Raw genomic sequence first — 21,128 nt, 5'->3', positions numbered from 1 at the left:
TTCAATTTATAGAAAAGCTGCCAAGATAGTACAGAGAGTTCCTGTATATGTACATTCAGTTTCCCCTGGTGTTAAGCTCTTACATTAGGATACATTTGTGGGGCACCTGGGTGGCTCAGTCAGCTGGCTTTTGATTTCAGCTCAGGCCATGATCTGAGGGTCATGGGATGGAGCCTGTGTCAGGCTCCCTGCTCAGCAGGGAATCTGCTTGAGATTCGCTGCCCCTCCCTATCCCTCTCAAATAAATAAGATCTTTTTTATTTTAAAAAAAGAGGGGATCCCTGGGTGGCTTGGCGGTTTGGCGCCTGCCTTTGGCCCAGGGCATGATCCTGGAGTCCCAGGATCGAGTCCCGCATCGGGCTCCTGGTATGGAGCCTGCTTCTCCCTCTGCCTGTATCTCTGCCTCTCTCTCTCTCTCTCTCTCTCTCTCTGTCTTTGTCTATAATAATAAATAAATAAATAAATAAATAAATAAATAAATCTATCTTTAAAAATAAAAAAGATACATTTATTCCAACTAATGAACCAATATATTGACACCTTGTTAACTAAAACCACATTTTATTCTGATTTTCTTAGTTTTTACCTAATGTCGTTTTCTTCTTCCAGGATCCCATCCAGGACACCCAGTTACATTTAGTCATCACATCACCTTCGGCTCCTTTAGGCCGTGGCAGTTTCTCAAACTTTCCTTGTTTTTGATGGCCTTGGTGGTTTTGAGAAGTATGGACCAGGTATTCAGTAGAGTATCCCTCAGTCTGCTTCCATGTATGTTTTTCTCATGATCACATCACAGGGTGTGGGATTTTGAGAGTGAGACCACAAAAAGTCCATTCTCATCACGTTGTATCCAGCGTGTGTGCCATCTACACAACTTGTCACTGATGACAAGTCGACCTTCATCGCCTGGCCAAGGTCACTATTTATTTCATACTTTGGATTATAATCCATTACTCCACTATTTATCTTGTTGCTCAGATGGTCCCAGCTTTGGCCACTGGGAGCTCTTTCGGTTGGCTCTTATGTCCTCTTGATAGACCCCCATTGGTTGATATCTTGAACATTTTCTTGTTTCCTGGCCTATTAGAAGCTCCAGGTTCATCTTATGTGTTCCCTGCACCAGCCCTGAAAGAAGTCATTTCTCCAAGAAGCCTTGGTTCCCTGATTGGAAACCAAGATCCGGGTACTGGTTATGCTCACTATACCAGCATGCTGTAGCTTCCAGGTCTTGCCAGTATACAGAGCTTGGAAGTGTATGTGTGTATACAAACCCGTGTGTATAGATACATCTAGAAGTATTCCTATATTTCCCTGTCTATACTGATATTAAGCTACATGACTTTATTGTTATGTCTCCAGTACCATATGGTTCATCCCAGCCTTCTCTCTCCTTGAAGATAACCATATCTTAGAGTCTTTTGATTTGTATGGCCATGTTGCCTTTCATGAACTTTTTTTGGGGGGGGAAGGACAGGAGGGCGAGAAGTATGCCCTGAACCTATTTGCTGCCCATCAGGCTTTAATGAAGTCGGTTGCACACACACAGAGGGTGGAATGATGCCTCTTAGGATAACATTGCTCATGCTATTTGAGGGACTTACAGTCCTTTTTGCTCAAAGAGATCAAAATCTGAAAGTACTTGTGTGCACGACTCATCCACTTTGAGAACCAGAGACCACTGGCATCAAAGAACTCTGGGTGGAAAGCTGTGGTTATTTCTACATTTATTTCTCACTTTGTAGGCTCCTTTTTTGAGCTATGACTAAGATCTTTGATCTGAGTGGCTTCCAAACTGCTTTTAAGTCCAGATGAAGAGTTAGTCTTTTGTTCCCAACCTGTGGACCTGGGACTTCATGGGGCAAGCGATGGACTCTGGAATCTGGAGACAATGGCCACAAAATCAGGTGCCTACAGAGCCAGATGGGTTATCACGAGGGAAGCAGTTAGGGGGAAGATGGCAAACCAGAAATCACATGACCCGATATAGGAATGTGTGTCCCTTGTTGCCAGGTCCTCTGATTTTTTTGGAAGAAAGCCAAAATTCTAGATTTTTGTGTGAACCCCTGAAGTTTTTAAATGTTGGCTATGATTTCCAAAATGCAGTAAGGGCCAACTAAAATATGTCCTCTGGGAGGATATGACTTTCAGAACCCCAATCTGGGACCTTGGTTTTGTACTCCCTGGTTGCTAGAAAAAAAAAAAAAAAAAAGCATCATAACTCAATTACCTGGGGATCCCTGACCATCCTTTTATAGTAAAAAAAGGGGTCCCACACACTACAAAGTTTGGATAACATCGAGTTATTTGTCTTGCAAAAACATCCACTTTTCTTTCTTTCCTGGATCAGTGAGTTTCCAGACAAATTGGGATCTTTTCTCTGGAGGTTGAGGGATTAAGCCTGGAATGTTACCAAACCATTGGAGGCAGAACAAGCCAAGCCAGTCACTTCTTTAGCAGTGTTGGGAGGAGTGTGGTGCTCCCCGGCCCTGCCCAGCACAACATGGTCACAGAGAGTGTGTGTGCATGGGAAGACCTCCACCCGCTCTGTGCAGGTGTAGCCTTCATCCCCCACAGTCTTCATGGCATCCTTTGCTTCCCTGGCTCATGACTCTTTCCAGAACTGTGGGGATTGGTTTGAAGGCATTGCCCAAGGCAGGGAGTAGGACTGGGGGGATTATTATTCATCCAGCAGGATCAGCTGTCCAAACAAAAATCATACTTCCTTCACTCACCCTGGTGTCTCTTTCACCCAAGAGAGCACTATCAGTTGTCAACAAAAGAGTTGAGACATCAATGATCATTTTCTTATGGTTTAAAACAACTGTACACTTTGCTGGTTCTCTGCACTTCCCTAGACCTCCACCTCCTTTCTGCTCTGCTGGGGGCATAGATCTGGGTCTGAAAGTCATTACTTACATGAGTTATTCCTCATGGAATAGTTCTGAGTATCTATCTAGTGAGATGACATAGATGAAAGCCTTGGACACTGTAAATTTGTAATCTCTCTCACACTTTCCCAATGCCCACAGCCCCTGGGACCTTGGGCAACTGGAAAAGCAAGAGAAGTCACTCAGCCTTCCCCCTCAATTCCTTTATCCCTTATCTTCCAGCGCCCACTCTTTTCTCCCTCCAATCCATTTTCCGCATTGTCGCCTGAGTAATCTTTTGAAAACATCCAGAAGGTCATGCTATCCTCCTGCTTACTATTCTCCAATGGCTTCCCTGTACTCTTTAAAAATAAGCCTCCTTATCACAGCCCAAAACCTTGCTACTCAAAGTGTGGTCCTTGGACCAGGAGCGTCAGCATCACCTGGGAGCTCGTTAGCAATGCAGCTCCCGAACCCAAACTACTGAATCAGAATCTGCATTTTAACAAGATCCTCTGGTGAGTGGGATGCACATAAAAGTTTAAGAAACTCATGTGTGGGCTTCCAGGCTCCACACCAGGGGCTGTCTCCCATGGTTGCACATTTAATCACCTGGGAGCTTTTTAAACACACTCGTGCCTGGGCTGCATCCCACTTTGGGTGGGGGTGGCTCCAGGCACTGGTTAGTGTTTTTAAGATTTATTTACCTATGTTTTTGGAGAGAGAGAGAGCAAGCAGGGGAAGGGCCAGAGGGAGGGCGAAAGGGAAAGAAGCAGACTCCCCACTGAACATAGAGCCTGACATGGGGCTCGGTCCCAGGACCCTGAGATCATGACCTGAGCCAAAATCTAGATTCAGATGCTTAACCCACTGAGCCACCCAGGCGCCCCCAGACACTGTTGTTTTTGAAGGCTGCCCAGGAGGCTGTGAAGTACTGCTCTGTCCCTTCTGTCCCCGCTCCAAGCTCCAGCTACCTTCCCATTGTTTCTCCCTTATCTCCTCCAGCCACAACCAACCCTTTTCTCACAGTCTAGCAAGTTCTGGGGTCCCTCAGCCTTGCATTCCTGCTGCCTAGAAAGCTCTTCTTGAGGAGGTCGCCTTATCATTTAGGAAATCTACTTGAACGCGAACTTCTCAGGGAAACTTCTCTGACTCCTCACACACACACACCCCTGCCAGCTCCGTACCCCGTTGCCCCATTTGCTCTTCTCCACGGCATTCATTGCTATCCGCAGTCCACTCGTTTCTGCATTAATTTGCCTACGGCATGGCTGCTTTCCTTCATGAGAATTTCAGTTTGGGGAAGACAGAGACCTGGTGGGCTTCAGTTACCATCAGGGCTGGATTCAGAACAAATGAAGCATGTGCTTTGGGCCAGAACACGTGGGGGAGTGGAGAGAGAGAAAAGCTTTTTAAAAATGAGATTTGATATTTCAAAAACTGACCAGAGTAGTCATCACGGAAAAAATTAGAATGTGTTGTACTTTCATATACATATGTTAAGGAGAGTCGTTTTTCTAATTGCACATGGAAAAGGGTACCATCATCCTTTTAGGACTAGAGCTTTTAAATTGTCAAACTTTAAAAAAAAAAAACCCAAAGTGAAATATGAACACAGAGAAATGCATCCCACGCATACAACTTAATGCAGTTTCATAAACTGAACACACCTGTCACCGGCACCTGGCTTAAGAAAGGGCATCTGCTCAGCCTCTCTCCCGCACCGTCTGGTCACCACCAGCTCTGACTTCTAAAAGTGGACACTTTGTTTTTGGAAAGTTTTCAGCCAATGTCATCACCTCCAAGGCCTGGTGACTAAGCAGTGCCCGGCAAATACAAAGATGACTGACCAGTGTCTGTTAAGTCAACTAGGGCCTAATTGATTACTTTCCTCCTATCATCTCAGGTACACCCTTTCTGGGGAATCCAGAGTGTGGCTCTCGGAGTCTGAACTAATTTGAATTTTTTAAAAGAGTTTACTTACTTACTTGAGAGACAGCACAAGTATGAATGGCGGGGTGGGGCAGGGAAGAGGGAAAAGGAGAAGCCAACTTCCTGCCGAGCAGGGAGCACAACATGACACGGGGCTCCGTCCCAGGACCCTGAGATCATGACCTGGGCCCAAGGCAGACGCTTGATCGACTGAGTGACCCAGGCGCCCTTGAACCAATTTGAACCAAAAAAAGTAGGAGGCTCAGAGCCAACCTGTCTCCTTTTGGACGCCAGGCAACAGTGGCACATTTTTGAGGTCCAGTTAGTAAGGAGTCTTTTGACGGAACCAACCAGGCAAATTTCCTTTGGTGCCTGCCCTGGTGCCGTTCAGCTGTGTCTTTGCTGTTGTGGGGATTATCACTCCAGTGGGCTTTTCTCAGAGTCACTATGCTCACTGCCCTTTGATTTCTTTGCATTTGACTGGGGCTTATTTAGCCCCATGGAAGCTCGGGGTTCCTATTCTTCCTTCTAGGCTTTCGCTTTCTCCCTTCTGGCTGATGCAGCTGCCATGCTGAGCAAGGCAAAAAGTCCGAATGGCAGTTTCAGAAGCAGAAAGGTACTAAACCCTGGTTTCCGATGTTGTGGGAGTGTGGGGCAAAGGGAGGCAGGTGCTGACCCCAAAGGGCTGGTGACCACCTGTTCGTCCGCGACTCTTTCCCACCACTGGACTATTAACTCTGCACATGTACCTCCTCCACCCCCACACCTTTCTTTATATGGCCAGTTTCTTCAAAATTCAGCCGTCCCTGGCTGTGAGATGCTTTCCCGGACACCACCCTCCACTCCATGCCCCCACCACACACAAATCCCCAGTTCACTTAAGGGTGGTGCTCTGTGCTATCTCAGGCATAATAACGCCCTCTCCCAACTCTGCCAAGCCCTGTGCTACACTCCACCTGCAGCCCCCCATCAGCCCTCACCCCAGCCCTAGGAAGCCCTCCTGGCCTCATCTCTCCTTTACAGAAGGGGAAAATGAGCCTCCCAGAGGTTGACTTACCCAAGGTCTCTCGGCTAGAAAGCGGCAGAGTCAGGCTGGGCACCCCAGTCTGTTTGACCTTTGTGGCAGATGCTAGGGTGCACCTGCACGAGCTCCCCCTCAGCTCTCCTCCTCCCACTGCTGGGATTGCACCTGCTGACCCAGCCCGTTTGCAACTGAGCCACTGTCCCAGAATTACCCTATGCCTAAGGGAGCTGCCCTGGTCCAAGGTCACACACCCTTCCCAGAGGCATCCCGCATCCAGCGGCTGGTCAAGGTGGGGATACAGGGGCCTGCTTCCTGGTCTTCATTCGGGACACTCTAAAATGCCTTCTCCTTCCAGAATCCCCATGGAACTGCTGAGTCCACATAACAACCCCATGGCCATTCCGCTCTCCCTCTCACTCCGCCACCGCTCAGGGATTGTTCCCAAGAGCCCACCCCAATAAACCCCTGGCATACAAGTCTTCCGGAATCTGTGTATTCAGAACACAAACTGCGACAACTCCCAAGTCACACACTAGGCTCTGCTGGAAGCTGTGCCCACGCCCTCTCCGTCACGGTACCCAGGGAACAGAGAAGGCACAGAGCAACCCAAGTCCTGTGTTTCTCCATTCCGCGCACCTCTTGGAAGCACGAGAGGCCCCCTTAACACATACAACAAGATGCTTGTAGGACACAGGCAGCCAGGGAAGAAATTCTGCCTGGGGTGTGACAGGCAGGGGGCTCTTGTCCCCCGGCGGTGGGGGGGGGAGTTCATGGCATCCTTCACTTTTTTTTTTTTTAAGATTTTATTTATTTATTCAAGATAGACACAGAGAGAGAGAGAGAGGCAGAGACAGAGGCAGAGGAAGAAGCAGGCCCCATGTAGGGAGCCCGATGTGGGACTCGATCCCAGGATTTCAGGATCATGTCCTGGGATGAAGGCAGGCGCTTAAACTGCTGAGCCACCCAGGCTGTCCATCCTTCACTTTTCTGACTCAGGACTCTACTTCTTGGGGCTGGTGCCATCTCCTGAAAGTGGGAGTGGGTTGCAGAGGCGTGTTGTCTCCCACAGCGCTGGACCTACAATAGAAGGGTCTCTCTGTGTTGGGGCCTCATCTGCCCCGAGAGGGCAATGAGCTTGCCAAGCATCTACCTCCTCTCTGCCCTGAACTCTTGACTTGCTGGCGGACTCTTCTTTGCATCTGCAACTCCTGCCAATGGGACAGAGCCTTTGTCTTTGTGGACACTCAGGAAATGCTGCTTGAATGAACAGATGAGCCAGGGACCCAGGAGGAAGGCCAGCAAAGGTGTTGGGGGTTAGATGCCGGGTCACCCCGGACCACCCCCCATTTTATCCTGGTAGCAGCTCAAGCCCCTAAGGGCAAGTGCAGATATTTCTTGTTGCTCGGCGGCTGGGTGTGGCTGTCTCGGAAGACCTGCTCTTCTAGTGCCTGTAGCTGCCAGGGCTGGGGCCCAACACTCGTTTCCCCCTCATGTGCTGTCTCCTCTGTACCACCTGTGCAAGATCGAGTCTGTAGCCTGGTATTTTTCCGTTCCGTCCATCCTCTCTACAAGCTGTCCTTGTAGGCTGGGCTGTGTCTGTACTCTTACATCTTCTTGTCCAGCCCTGAGCCCATTGTAAGCACATAATTGGTTAATATTATCAGTGGTAAAGCTCATCGTTTTTAAGCATTGACTATGTGCCACCGGCCGACCCACCTCTGCCGAGTGAGCTCACTTTACCTTCATAACAGCTCTATGAATCCTTATTCTCATTTTGTAGCTGTGGAAACTAAGGCACAGAGATGTCAAGCAGCCTGCCTGAGGGCACACGGCTAAGGAAGCAGTGGAGTCAGGCTCGGAGTGCAAACGTTTAACTGCTGCTCTGCATCTCTCCACCGTACACAAAGTTAAGGCAGAGGTCAAAGGACTAACGAAGGAGCGTGTAGGGTAGAAAAAGAGGGCACCAAGCAAGTATTTAGTGCCTAATGGGCTAGCTACTTTCCCGTGCTAATTCATGTCTTTTTCTCCCGACACCAGCAGCATCAGGTAGGGGGGAGGCTCAGAGAGGTTAGGTAATTTGCCCAAGATCATCACAGCAAGCATCAGAGCTGGGATTCAAGCCTGGGCTTCCTGATACCTGTCAGAGCAATTTCACTCTTTACTGGAAATTCTGGGCCATGAAACATTTTCAGCAGAAGAAAACGACCAGATCAGCTTCTAGCTCAGGCTCTGACCTCCTGGTGAGCCAGCATATCACTCCTTTGTCTTGGTTTTGTGCACACTCCCTAACACAATGCCTGTTGAGTGAGCAGATGAATTACAGTTCACGTACTTTCACGCAGGGGTGCCTGGTGCCTGGTGGGACTCATAGAAACAGTGCAAGAACATGCTGTGTGAGTAATGATTTCTCCACGAAGCAGGGAGAGTGATCTTCAAGAGTAAATCAGATCATGTCCCACCATGAATGGCAAGGAGGGCATCTCTGAAGAGGTGACATTTGAGCTGAGTGGAAAGATGAAGTCAGCCATGTGAGAATATAGAGATGTGTTCCAGGCAGACAGGATGGCATGTGCTAAGGCCCTGGGGCAGTGAAGAGCTCAGTGCGTTTGCAGCTGGTGTGACTGAAGCACAGCGACCAAGGGGCTACACAGTAGGAGATGAGCTCTGGAAGTTAGAAGGCATCAGATGACAGAGGGACCATTGGGCCTGGTAGGAACTATAGATGTGGTTCTAAGTATGATGGGAAGTCACGTGAAGTGGGTTTTCTCTGTAAAACATCACGATGGGCAGGAAAAGAGGAAAAGTTGAAGCAGGGAGACCTTGTAGGTTCCTGGGGCCATCCAAGTAAGGGATGCTGGTGGCTTGGGCCCACGTGAGGAAGTAGTGTTCCCAACAGTGACCTGCCTTGGAGATTGATGGAATCTGCTGACAAACTGGATGTTTGAGGGCAAGGGTATGATACAGGTCATCCACATTTCTGAGATCAAGAAGACCCAACTGTGAAAGTAGTTGTGACCTACACAGTATTGACTATGTGCTTGGCTCTATTGCAATCACTTACCCCCGATGTCACGTTTACTCCTCAGAACTACCCGATGGGATGGGTAAGGATGTTATCCCCATTTTACAGACGGGGGAAACTGAGGTGCAGAGAGGTTACATGACTTTCCCAAGGTCACACAGCTAGTAGGAGGTGCTGCAGGGATTTGAAACTGGGTAGCCTGGCTCCAGGGGCCCCTACACTGGAATTTCACCTTGGATTCTCCTCCTCAAGGAGGAAGCTTCCCAAAGCAGGGGACTTTCTGGACTCCTCACATCCTGCTCTGAGATGTTCAGTCAATGCACACAGATCAGGCCATTGGAGCTACTCTCCTGAGGGTGATATTCCTATAGGGGATGAATACTGAGGACTCCACAGCCTCTGCTTCCTGGGCAGCTCTCCAGCATGCACACAGGGGACCCAGATCCTTAGGGCATTCTCATGCTGTTTCCCTTGCATACGTCAGCCACAGAACACTTGAGTTGCCTCTTTCAGCCACAGTATGGGGCAAACATTAAGAGCAAAAGCTCTACAGATAGACCCAAGGCACATTACTGGCAAAATGGCAACAATGTTAGTATCCCATAGGGTTATCATAAGTTAATGTCTGTACAGTGCTATTTAAAAATGCTCAGTACATTTTTTTTAAATGCCCAGTACATTTTAACAGCTTTTTAAGTATGTGATTAAAAAAAAAAAAAAATGGTTGGGGGTGGGAGGGGCACAGGGAAGAGAGAAAGGCTTCTCCAGGACAGGCCTGTCGTCCACAGACCAGGATGTTTCCAGCATGATCAGTCATCATGTCTGTCTGTCCCGGGACTTGACCTATTTGGAAGTTGATTTGGAAAAATGTTAGAGTCGGCCTTCACCAAACTGCTCTAAATATATGAAATCAGAGTCAACAAGAAGGAACAGGGAGCTAAACATTGGTGGCTTGGGCAGTGGGGAAGCCCAGTTTAGACTATAAACCATGGCCTCCTGTTCCGGGGCTGCAGGTGGAAACAGATCAGAGTGTGAACCCAGCACACTGGGCCAGTGTCTACACTTGGATGGTCCACGATCCTCCAATCGACCTGTCCATAATTGAGCTCAGCATCTCCCCCCTCCCCATCAAAACAATCTACAACCCTCCCCGACTTTGCTGAGTCGCATAGCAAGGAGGAGTATAGCGTCCCAGTCTAGAGTTGGGCCCCCTGGTTCGATGCCCAGCTCTGCCACTTATTAGCTGTGCTTCCTTGCATGAGTCACATGCCCTCTCTGTGTGTCAGTTTTCTCATCTATAAAAAACTCGGATGAAAACAACAATATGTATCTACGGCACTCTTGGAAGGATTACATGGAAGTGTGTTTCTAGCACCCAGTAGGCACTGAATAAATAGCAATCACAGTGTATATAACGATTTGCCTTTTTTAAAAAAAATAGTAGTAGCTAAAATTTTCACAATTCTAAGAATTTTGCATATATAAACTCATTGATTTCTTGCAAAGACCCCCTGAGATAAATCTGTATCTCCAATTTATGGATGAGGAAAATGAGGCTCAGAGAGGTAGAGCAACCTGACCAAGGTCACACAGCCTGGGTGGCAGGGTCAGAGTTTGAACCCCAGCACTCTGGCTCTGGAGTCAAGGCTCTTGATCCCTATGTTAGGAGAGGTTCCTTTTCTTAGCACTTTTATGTGTTTAAACCTCTATTTTTGTACTCTTTCAGGTTCGGTGAAAAGATGAAACTGGCCAAAAAGATAGATCTAGTATGTGTTCAATGCCCCCAAATGGAGCTCCTCTCTGGTTGCCTTGTGTGGGCTATAGGACTGGCAGTGTAATTTATGGGGTCTAGAGCTAAATGAAAATGGGGAGTTCCTTGGTCAAAAAAAACGTGAAGAATTTCAGGGCAGTGAGAGCAGAGCATTAAACCAAGCCCTGGCCTGTTCTAAGCCCCCGCACTGGGTATGGACCCCCTCTGCCCCCAGGGCAGCCCAGCAGCCGGCTCACCCAGGGCCTGCTAGGTGAGCGGCCTTGTCCTTCTGCCCCCCACTCCCCGCCCCTCCCCGCAGCTCTCCACCCCCATCCTGTGCTTGCACCACACTGATTTGAAAAATGCAGGAAGCCCTGCCCTTGTGGACGAATCTGGAGACCAGGCTCTTGCTCGGTCTGAGCCCAGTTCTTTCCCCCAGGATTTATTAGCCATCAGAATGTTCTGCATGTGTGGGTGCCACAGCCCTCACGTATAGATATATATGTCCCTGTGTTCCCAACGACTCCCCAGCAGCCATGTGGCAGCTTCATTCTGAAACCCAGCAAATTCTCCAAGGACTCTCACAGCTGCCCGTGCCTCCCCCTCATCCCCCTCCTCTCCCTCCTTCTCCCCCTCCTCTCTCTCTCCCTCCCTCTCCCCCTCTCATTCCTCGCTCCCCTCTTCCTGCCACCCACCCCTGTCCATTTTCATGGCATTCGGAAGCTGCCTCCCACAATCAGGGAATCCAGGTAGTGACAGCAGGTAGGAGCCGGGGGCTCTGGGGCATTATGGTGTCTGAGAAGCCACAGGCCCCATGCATGCCAGGCTGTGAGCCCCTGCACCCCCCCCCCGCCCCCCACACACACACCAGGAAGCTGCACTGATCTTTACTCTCTGGCGGAGGTGGGGGGGACCTCAGGGAAGCCCTGGAACAAGGGAGTGGCCCACCTGAAGCTCTGGCGGGAAGCCTGCAGCTCCAGGCTGATGCCCGCACTTCCCCTAACTCAGCATCCCCAGCCTCATCCCGAGGCCCCGCAGAATTACTTTTTGGAACACTAGTAATTCAACAAGTCTGCACTGAGCGCTTCCCCCGGGCCAGGCCACATTGACATATGGTTGGTTCGCCTTGTTTCTTTGGCCAAGATGTATCCATCTCCGTGCCCTCGCCCAGACATTCTGGGAGAAAGATCCTCTCCAAATCCCAGGAAGGGGGACGTTTGGACTTCTCAGGTGTATTTCTTCAGCTGTCAGAACACATCTGTCACTTTATTTCCTCCTACTCTGATCACCGCCCTCAACATCCCCAGCATTAAATGCTAATTGAGAACATTTATTGACCATGTACTATGTGCCAGGGTGCTCAGTGCTTCGTGGGCCTTCTCTCATCTGACCCTACAGGCACACCTGGGACACTCGTCCTCTTCTGAGGAAACGGCGTTTAGAGAGCGTAAGTGGTTCAAGTGACACAGGGAGCCAGGCGAGAGCGATAACTTGAGGCCTTCCCCACGTGGATCTTGGGAACCCTTTGGACCTTGACGCCGCAGGGTGTTAAGAGCAGGCACAGCCATCCTTTCCAGTCCCTGGCAGGAACCCCCGCCTGGGGATGCCGCTCCTGGAACACGACCGCCCCCACGCCGTCCACATCAGTGCCTTGGCTGGGGACCAGGCCCAGACTTTCCTCAAGCCCAGCCCAATGCCCAGCCCTCTAGAAGCTCCTGTGAACCCTGAGTGCTCACTGCCCTCTCCAAATGGATTCCCCTCTGTGCGTCCGTGCTCTCTCTCCCCAGTGAGACAAAGCTCCCGCGGGAAGGTCCTGGCCCGCTTCCTGACGTCCCCCACAGAGCCAGCATGGTGCGGGCAGCCTTGTTGCTCACTGGGGCGACAACTGATGGAGCCGTCTGTGGCTCCATTCTGCTCTGGGCACCTTTCCAGATGGCCTCCCAGCAGCCCAGCTGAGACACCCCAAGATTCCACTCTGCCCCCAGATGGCCCCCAAATCCCCAACTTGACCTAGGCTGTGCCTTGTCAGGCTGTGCCTTGGGTCCTGGGAGCGAGTAACAGTTCTGCCCAGCGTGTCCGGCCTCCCCCAAGGTCCTATTATGGTGGCCCACGGGGAAGGGAAACAAACAGACCCAGGTTCAAATTCCAGCTCAGCTACCTGGCTGGGTCTTCCTTCGATCACTTCCTTCACTTCCTTGAGCTGTAGCACCCTCACCAGTGAGACATGGGTCAAAACGCACAGGAACAAACGTAGCAGGGGAAACGCCTCACACAGTCCTGGGACACAGACACCACAGGTAGGGCCAGCTTCCCAGACTGGAACGAGCCCTTCCCCTGTGAATGAAGGGCTCCCCCAAGGGACCTACTGATGCCCAGTGATCATCATCACCATCATTATTGTCCACAGAGCTTCTGTCCCAGGCCCCTGCTAAGTGCCCTGTTTATATGATCTCGTTTATTTGGCCACGCCAACTTTCCAGTTGAGAAAACTAATGCTTAGAGAAACTGAGAAATTTGAACGAGGTGAGGTTGGCACAGGCAAGAAGGGGGTGGGCAGGTTTGGACTTGGGGTTGGCTATTCCTGAGCTTGAGCTCTTGACTACCAAGGTATCCCGCCCCGCTGGTTCTCTCTGAGGCCACTGGATGACACCATCATATTATAGAGGAATCAGATGATGGGAGGTGAGGCAGGGAGAACAGAGGGGATGGGTGCCCTCCTCTGCCTGCCTCAGGGACCACAGCACAACGTGGAGGGGTCCCTGCTCGCAGGGGTGGGTGAGACCCCAGAGCAACAGCCCTGGAGGGAACACGAATCTCCTCTTTCTGCTCAGGCCAAGGAGTGGCTCTGGCAAAGGGAGGCCTGGAGAGACCACAGCCTGGTTTTGGCAGATGGAGTGTTCCAAGGTCTGGAAGCCCAAAGAGACAGCACAGCCCCACCACCCTGGGCTGGGGATCCTGTGTCGTAGACGGCCCCCGTGGCTGTAAAGAGCTGAGGGGCTCCTCTCCAGGAGCACTATCCAAGCAGTGGGGACGGGCGGCCCAAATAGTAAGATCCTGGACCAGCAGCAGCAGCATCTCCCGGGAGCTTTGGGCCTTGCTCCAGACCTGCTGGCTCAGAATCTCTATCCGAGCTTGTACTTTGACAAGTGCTCCAGACGATTCTGTACCCCCTGAAGTTTGAGAAGCACTGCCCTTGAGGATTCAGCCTCTGGGCCTTTGCACATGTGAGCCACCCCACCACAATGCCCTCCCTCTCGTTGTTAGCGAGCCTGGCTTATGTTCAGCATCCTGCCTCAGCTCAGACACCCCTGCAAGAGGCTTCGCACCCATCCCACTGTGACTGGAGGTCAAGGCCTCTTATCTATTGCTGAGACTTTGTCCTGAGGGAGGCATCTGCACTGCCCACCCGTGATGGAAGGTGGTTACCTAGCCCCTTCCTTCTACCAAGGGGCTCCCCAACAGCCCACCAGCAGGAGGCTCCCAGGCTCCCATGCTTCATTCAGGTGGCACCTACCTTGCCTGACGCCCAGTATCTGGCCAAGGCACTAAATAACATCCCGCCACATGGTGAGAAAGCTATTTGCTTTTCAATTCACAGCATCTAGCTGGAATTTAATAACATCACTTTGTTTCCATTGTATTTATTTTTGCAATGGACTTCTATTTATGGCCAGCGGTACTCGCTTTCCATTTACAGTCGGGTTATAAAGTTTCCTTTGAAAATAAATCTCAATTTAAAAAAAAAAGTGAGTTGATTTAAAGAGCAATTGAGACAAGACAAATACCCAAACACAGGATAAAAATACACAGAGAAAGGGCTAAGAATGGAAGAATATGAGGTTTGCTGTAGCTGTACCTCTAGTCTCTTCCTCAGATGCATTTCAGGAATGAGAACGGTAGGATTTCAGGAAGGTGCTAGGGGACGTCTCCCGAAGGAGGCTAAACCCCTCTGGAAGGTCAGATAGACACATGCATCACTCAGCAGCAAACCTTGGAAATAGTTGCAACAAGTGAGACCATGAAAGACCACAAATGCTTTCCCACATCAGCTCAGGTCACGTTCTGCTATCTGATGAGTCCACCATGTGACAACCTCACGGTTTTGCTCAGGGCTGCTTGGGATTCAGAATTCTGAATCAGGGATGGTAGCCCTCGGAAAGGATCCTCAAACAAATCCTAGCTGGGAGAGAATGAGTATTTCCCCGCGCTAGCTGCTTCATTCTGACGATTATACCCATTTTCCAGATGAAGAAACTGAGGCCTCAAGGGGTTAAGTCACACAGCTAGCACAATGGTGGAACCCGAATGGGAAGCCAGATGAGTGGGGGGGGGGGAAGCCAAATGGCCCAGAACCCACACAGAGCCACCCCCGTGCCCTACTGATAACTCCCATTCTCCTACTCAGCATCATTCCTCGGGTGAGAAAGAGGAGACACAACCTCCAGGTGCCCCAGAGAAATGCAGCCCGGCCAGCACCTGAGAACAGCTCTGTGATCTTATCAACGCTTCTGTGGAACTCTGGGGCACCCCTGGGTCCCCGCCAGAAACTGCCAGGAGGAGCTGTAAGCTTAGTGGCCATGGTTTCTTTCACCTCTAACCTGTCTCTCTCTCCCCTTTAGTTGCCATGTTTATCAAACACAAACCCCACACCAGACAGTGAGTGATCGGTTAGACATTTCTTTACACGTTACCTCTGCTTTTAGAAAGTTTTTATATTTTAAAAATATAGGAAAATGGAGCCAGAAAAGCAAAACTCGCTCATAGTTCACTTTTAAAAATAGAGGCAAAAGTTGTCCTCCCAATTCTGCCAAAAATTCGATCCCTTCTTCACCCCATAGAGATAACCATTGCTGAAAGTAATCTTCTCAATCTTGTCCTATGCCTACTGAGACCCATCTACATCCAGGTCTGTATTCATGACAATTCTCTATCTAAACCAATGTCCACCTATTTAGCTGTCAATCCCCAAAATAACCTATGTACAGCTGCTCAGGTGGTGTACTGCTCAACTCCTGGTGCCACCATTTACATGAACTGCCTTATAATCAATTTGCACATATTTTTTGCCTGCACAAATGAAATGAGATCTTGCATACTGAAGTGCAACTTTTAAAAAATACACCCCTTTATGGATATCTTTCCTGGTCACCCATATAGTCAGAGTAATGGGTCCCTAATAGTCCACAGCATGATGTACCTCAGTGAATCCAACCCTTCCCACCATAAGTTTGTTTATGATTGGGGCACTGGGTGGCACAGTTGGTTAAGCATCCGACTCTTGGTTTCAGCTCAGGACATGATCTCAGGGTCATGAAATTGAGCCCCACATCGAGCTCTGCACTCAGGGTGGAGTCTGCTTGAGATTCTCTCTCTCTTCCTCTGCCCCTCCCAATCTTGCTCTCTCTCTCTCTCCCTCTCTCTAAAATAAATAGGTAAATCTATAAATTTTTTTTTTGTATAAGCTGTTCCCAAGCTTTCTAGCCCCTACTCTGTCCCTTCAACACTTAGAGCAACCCTCCGAAGATGGCATCATTATACCCATTGTAAGCTAAGGAGCTAAAGCTCAGAGAAGTAGAACTTGCCTGAGGATGAACAGCTAGTACGTGGTAGAGCCAGAAGGCAATCCCAGGTTGCTGTGACTCTATGTTTACATAAAGCACATGATACCGAACATGGATCACAGCAACTCTCATTAAATCAAGATCATCATAAATATCAACTCCTCCAGAGAGAGATCTTATCTTGGCCTGGAAGTGCAAAGGAAAGAGAACTAACCTTTATTAAACACCCAGGACGTGTCAGGTACCCTCGTAGATGCTTTATATACAGTATTTTTTTTATTTTATTAATTTATTCATGAGACACACACACACACACACACACACACACAGGCAGAGACACAGGAGGAGGGAGAAGCAGGCTCCATGCAGGGAGCCTGATGTGGGACTCAATCCTGGGTCTCCAGGACCACACCTGGTACTGAAGTTGGTGCTAAGCCACTGAGCCACCCAGGCTGCCCCATATACAATATTTTATAGAATTCTGAGACAACAACAAGGCCTTTTAGAAGGATATTAGTGGGGGTGCCTGGGTGGTTCAGTGGTTGAGCGTCTGCCTTTGGTTCAGGTCATGATCCCAGGGTCCTGGGATCGAGGTCCACATCAGGATCCCTGCAGGGAGCCTGCTTCTCCCTCTGCCTATGTCTCTGCCTCAGTCTGTGTCTCTCATGAATAAATAAATAACAGCTTTAAAGAAGAAGAAGAAGAACTATTTCATTTAAAAAAAAGATACTAGTGTCCTCATTTATAGAAAACTCAAGTTCAAGCAAAGTAAACCACTCCACAGGAAGTGGTGGAGCTGGGATTCGAACCCACTTCTTTGCTTCTACTTCTAATGGATACAGACTGCAGCCCACAAACCCAAGTGTGCGTGAATGCAATTTCAATCTTCTGGCAGTGACCTTAGAGCCTTAATTTCCTTCCTACACCTGCCTCTTGCCCCATCTCCTTTCCTGGTACCGCTAACCAGACCAGTCCCACGGGTGGGAAACTCGGACAACCTTGATGCCTCTTGTCTCCCTCCACATCCACCTCCCTGCAAATCTTGCCAGCTCTGCCTTCAAAATACAGAATCAGCCAATCAGCTTCTCCTGCCTCCTGAGCTGCCTGTTGCCCCCAGGCCACCACCTGCCATCAGCCATCCATGGTTGTCACCAAGGACTGGGTGGCCCCAACTGCCCCCGGTTTCATACCCCCTCTCCCCCTCCCCTCTGGACCATTCTCCACCCAGCAGGTGGCCTGAGGGTCATTTAAAAAGGGTACATTGGGTTGTATCACTCTCCTGCTCAACCTTCCTCCCCGAGCCCCCACCCCATAAAATCTCAGTGCCTTTCCATGCTCCACTAGTTCTTGTCTCCTCCTCCTCCTCCTCCTCCTCCTCCTCCTCCTCCTCCTCCTCTTCCTCCTCCTTCCTGCTCCCTTCCTGCTCCCTTCCTCCTCTCCGTCTCTCATGGCCCCAACTCATTCCCACCAACAGGCACCAGTGTTTCCTCTTCCTCTTCCCCCTGCCTTAATGCACTTGGCCCTGATTTGGAAAGGAGCTGGCTCCTTTCCCATTCAGCCCTCGGGCCACACGTCCCCCTGAGAGACACGCTCCCAGATTGGCACCCCGAGCCCCTCATCCTGCTTTAAATCCTTCATAGCTCTGACCACTGTCTGAAATCATTGGTTTAGTTGTCCTCCTGTTCCCTGCAGGAGGGTCCCAGGCTGCTCTCTGGGTCATGCTACAGCAGTCACAGAGCCCAGAGTGGTGCCTGCCATTAGTAGTTAGGGCAGCTAGTAGCTATTTACTGAGTGACCTGAGTGAATGGATTTCTGTTACAAGCCCTGCTCCATTGGAGGAGGGGACAGGAGCTTCATCACAGTCAATGTCTTTCTCTGAAGGGCACCTAAGCTCTGAGGGGCAGGAGGTGTGGGTGCATCTGGTCTGGGTCATCCTGTAGCCATCATCATCTGCTGAGATAGTCGCCATCCCTGGAGCAAAGCAAAGGATGATAACAGTAAGGGTTGGAGAGCATCCACCAATATATCAGACTAAGTCACCCACCACATCCCTTGCCCTGCTTCATTCCTCCACACGCTGGAGATGAAGCACAGTACAGCTCTGCTCCTGGGGGATGATGCTCAGCGCAGCTCCTGTGCCAGGACCAGCAACCCACAGTCTGCAAGTCACCAGGTCTCATCACTTCATTTGATTCCCAGAGCAAGCCTGAGAGGTAGGAAGGGTAGGGTGGGAGATCTGCATTTCACAGACAGACACCAAGACCAGAAGGGTCATCTGAGTTGTTAGGTTTGCGGTGCAGGTCTGGGACAAAGCCAATAGGACTTTTTGCTCCAGATCTGTTTTGCTCTGGAGTCCACTGGCTTTTTCAATGGGTAGCCTTTCAGACAGTTGCCGAAAACTGAAACCACAGAGCAGTGATGAGAGATCAAATCCTGATGAATTTATCTGAGACCCTGGATCCAGCCGTGCCTGAATCAGCTCCACCTCCTGGATGTATCAGTAACAGCTGAAATTTGGTAGCTGCTGACTGCCAACCTGGTCCTTTCGGCTGGAGGCACATTCATTCATTTATGCAAGAAATTTTTAAGAAAGAAGTAAGAAAAACTTAGAGTAAAAGGAAGAGGAGCTTTGGATTCCTAAGGATGATACCCTTACTTAATGAAAGAAAAGGGTCCATGCTGGGCATAGGCTGAGAACTCTCATGCCCCAAGAAGACCCCATGGAGGTATTAGGGCCTGGGAGAGCCTGGTTACTGAGCCCCTGCTTAGCTAGTCATGAGAGAGCACACTCAGGGAGTCAGCAGGACCTGCATTTAAGTTGTGGGCACTGCTAATTTGGCAAGACACTTAACCTCTCTGAACCTCAATTTATACATTTGTAATAAGGTCATAACAAGAGCTGACGTCTCTCAAGTGTGTGGTATGAGGAGGAAACAGGATAACACGTATCAAACAGTACAGTGAGTGGAGGAGAGAAAAAGAGGCCATGGCAGGATAGCAGTACATGCAGGACTCAGCAGTCAGATTCTGGGTTTGAATCCTGAGTCGGCCATAGATCAGATGGGCCATCTTGGGCAAGTTACTTATTTCTCTATGATTCAGTTTCCTCATCAATAAAATGAGTATATAATAATAGTAGTAGTAATAATAATAATAATAATACCTATCTAATAGGGTTAGATCTAGGGGTTCGTGGGTGGCTCAGTCAGTTAAGCATCTGACTCATCCTCTCAGCTCAGGTCTTGATCTCATGGTAGTGAGTTCAAGCTCTATGGTTGGGCTCCACGCTGGGCATGGAGTCTACTTAAAAATAAATTAATTAATTAACATATTAAATCTAAAGTTCTTAGAACTGGGCTTGGCACATAACAGAATCTCTCATGTCATTTTTTTATTTTATTATTACTCTTTAATTCATGATTATTATCTCATTATTTCATTCTCATTATTATCATTAGTTACGTAGTCAGCATTTGATATATCATAGAAATTATGGTCCCAAAGAGGTGACCACAAATTTGTGAAAACTCTTCAGTTGCAAACGATATAAACCCATCTCAAATAATCATAAGCAGCCAGGGCTGCTGGCTTAAGTAACTGAAACATCTAAGGACTAACTGACTTCAGGCATAGCGGGATCCAGGGGTCCAAATGATGTCATCAGAATTCAGACCTTCAACACCTCTCAGCTCTACATTCTTGCCTTGGATTCACCATTGAGCCTGCCCTCTCCGAGAGGAAGACCTTGGAAGCTCCAGCCTACTCTGTAGCAACCCAACGGGAAAGAACGTTTTTCTTTCACAATAGCCCCAGCCAAGCCTCCAGGACTATCTTCCCCTGCACCAACTAGGTCACGTGACCATCCCTGCCTGACTCAACACTCTGGTTAGGGAGGTGGAATTTGTTGATTGGCTAAATCTAGGTCATGTGCCCTCCCTTCAGCCAACCACAGCAGCCAGGAAAATATGGGACTCATTGGTAATGCCCACCCCTGAGAGGACCCCAGGGTTGCAGCCACCCGCTCGGGCTGCGTTGGAAGAGAAGTGGTTCCCTGTGGTGGAATCAGGGTGCCCTTAGCAGAGGACAGGAGAATGGATACGCCTCAAGCAGCAAGGACAGACATACCCTCCAGAGTACTGGTACTGACTAGTGACCTCAGCCTCTCTGACCATCAGACAGGGACATGCCAGGATCTCTCCCCACGGCCTCCTGGTCCAGAACCCGCCTAGCTCATGACCACTGATGGTAGGCTCCAGGCCTGAGGCTGGCAGGCCATACCCAGGGGACAGGAAGGAGGCATGGTGAATATGCTATGAGCCTGAGCATGCTCCTCAGGAGGAACCATACATGTCTCTTAAAAAAAAAAAAAAAAAAGCCGCAGTCCTGGGAGAGGGAAGAGGGTGAGGGGTAAGCCGAGGGCCCAGGCTCTCAAAGGCTCTGGAATAAAAGGAGGGTCTCAGCCAGTGAAGAGATGCCAGCACGAGAAGCTTTGAAAAGAATCTAGATTTGGAGGAAATACTCGATACTCATCCTTTCATTTACTTATTTGTTTATTTAATGACCTTCTGTGTGCCAAGCACTGTAAAGACAGCAGGACACAAGATGAAGATGCGTTCTTGGAATTTATAGTAGTGTAGGACAAACAGACATGTAACTAAACCTATAGCTATTTATTTATAATATGCTCTCCCCCTAACAAAAGCATAGAGTGCAGTGGAAGCAGGTAATTAGGTGGCATCAGCCTGAAGACATGCTTATGATAAGATCTTACAGACAAGGGACACCCGGGTGTCTCAGCGGTTAAGCATCTGAGTTCAGCCCAGGGAGTGATCCTGGAGACCCGGGGTCGGGTCCCACATCGGGCTTCCTGCCTGGCGCCTGCTTCTCACTCTGCCTCTCTCTCCCTCTGTGTCTCTCGTGAATAAATAAATAAAATCTTTTTTAAAAATCTTACAGACAAATAGGAATAAAT

The 21,128-nt window shown here is 49.4% G+C and overlaps 1 protein-coding gene across 1 annotated transcript in view; it reads left to right on the top strand.

The window, feature by feature from the left end:
• CACNG3 (calcium voltage-gated channel auxiliary subunit gamma 3) overlaps positions 1–21,128 on the top strand; it is an 85,556-nt gene that overhangs the window by 38,095 nt on the left and 26,333 nt on the right. The gene's annotated exons all lie outside the window — the stretch shown is intronic.

This window comes from Canis lupus, chromosome 6 (assembly GCF_011100685.1).
Source record: "Canis lupus familiaris isolate Mischka breed German Shepherd chromosome 6, alternate assembly UU_Cfam_GSD_1.0, whole genome shotgun sequence".
Lineage (NCBI taxonomy): Eukaryota > Metazoa > Chordata > Mammalia > Carnivora > Canidae > Canis > Canis lupus.
This window is presented reverse-complemented; position numbering and strand designations above follow the sequence as displayed.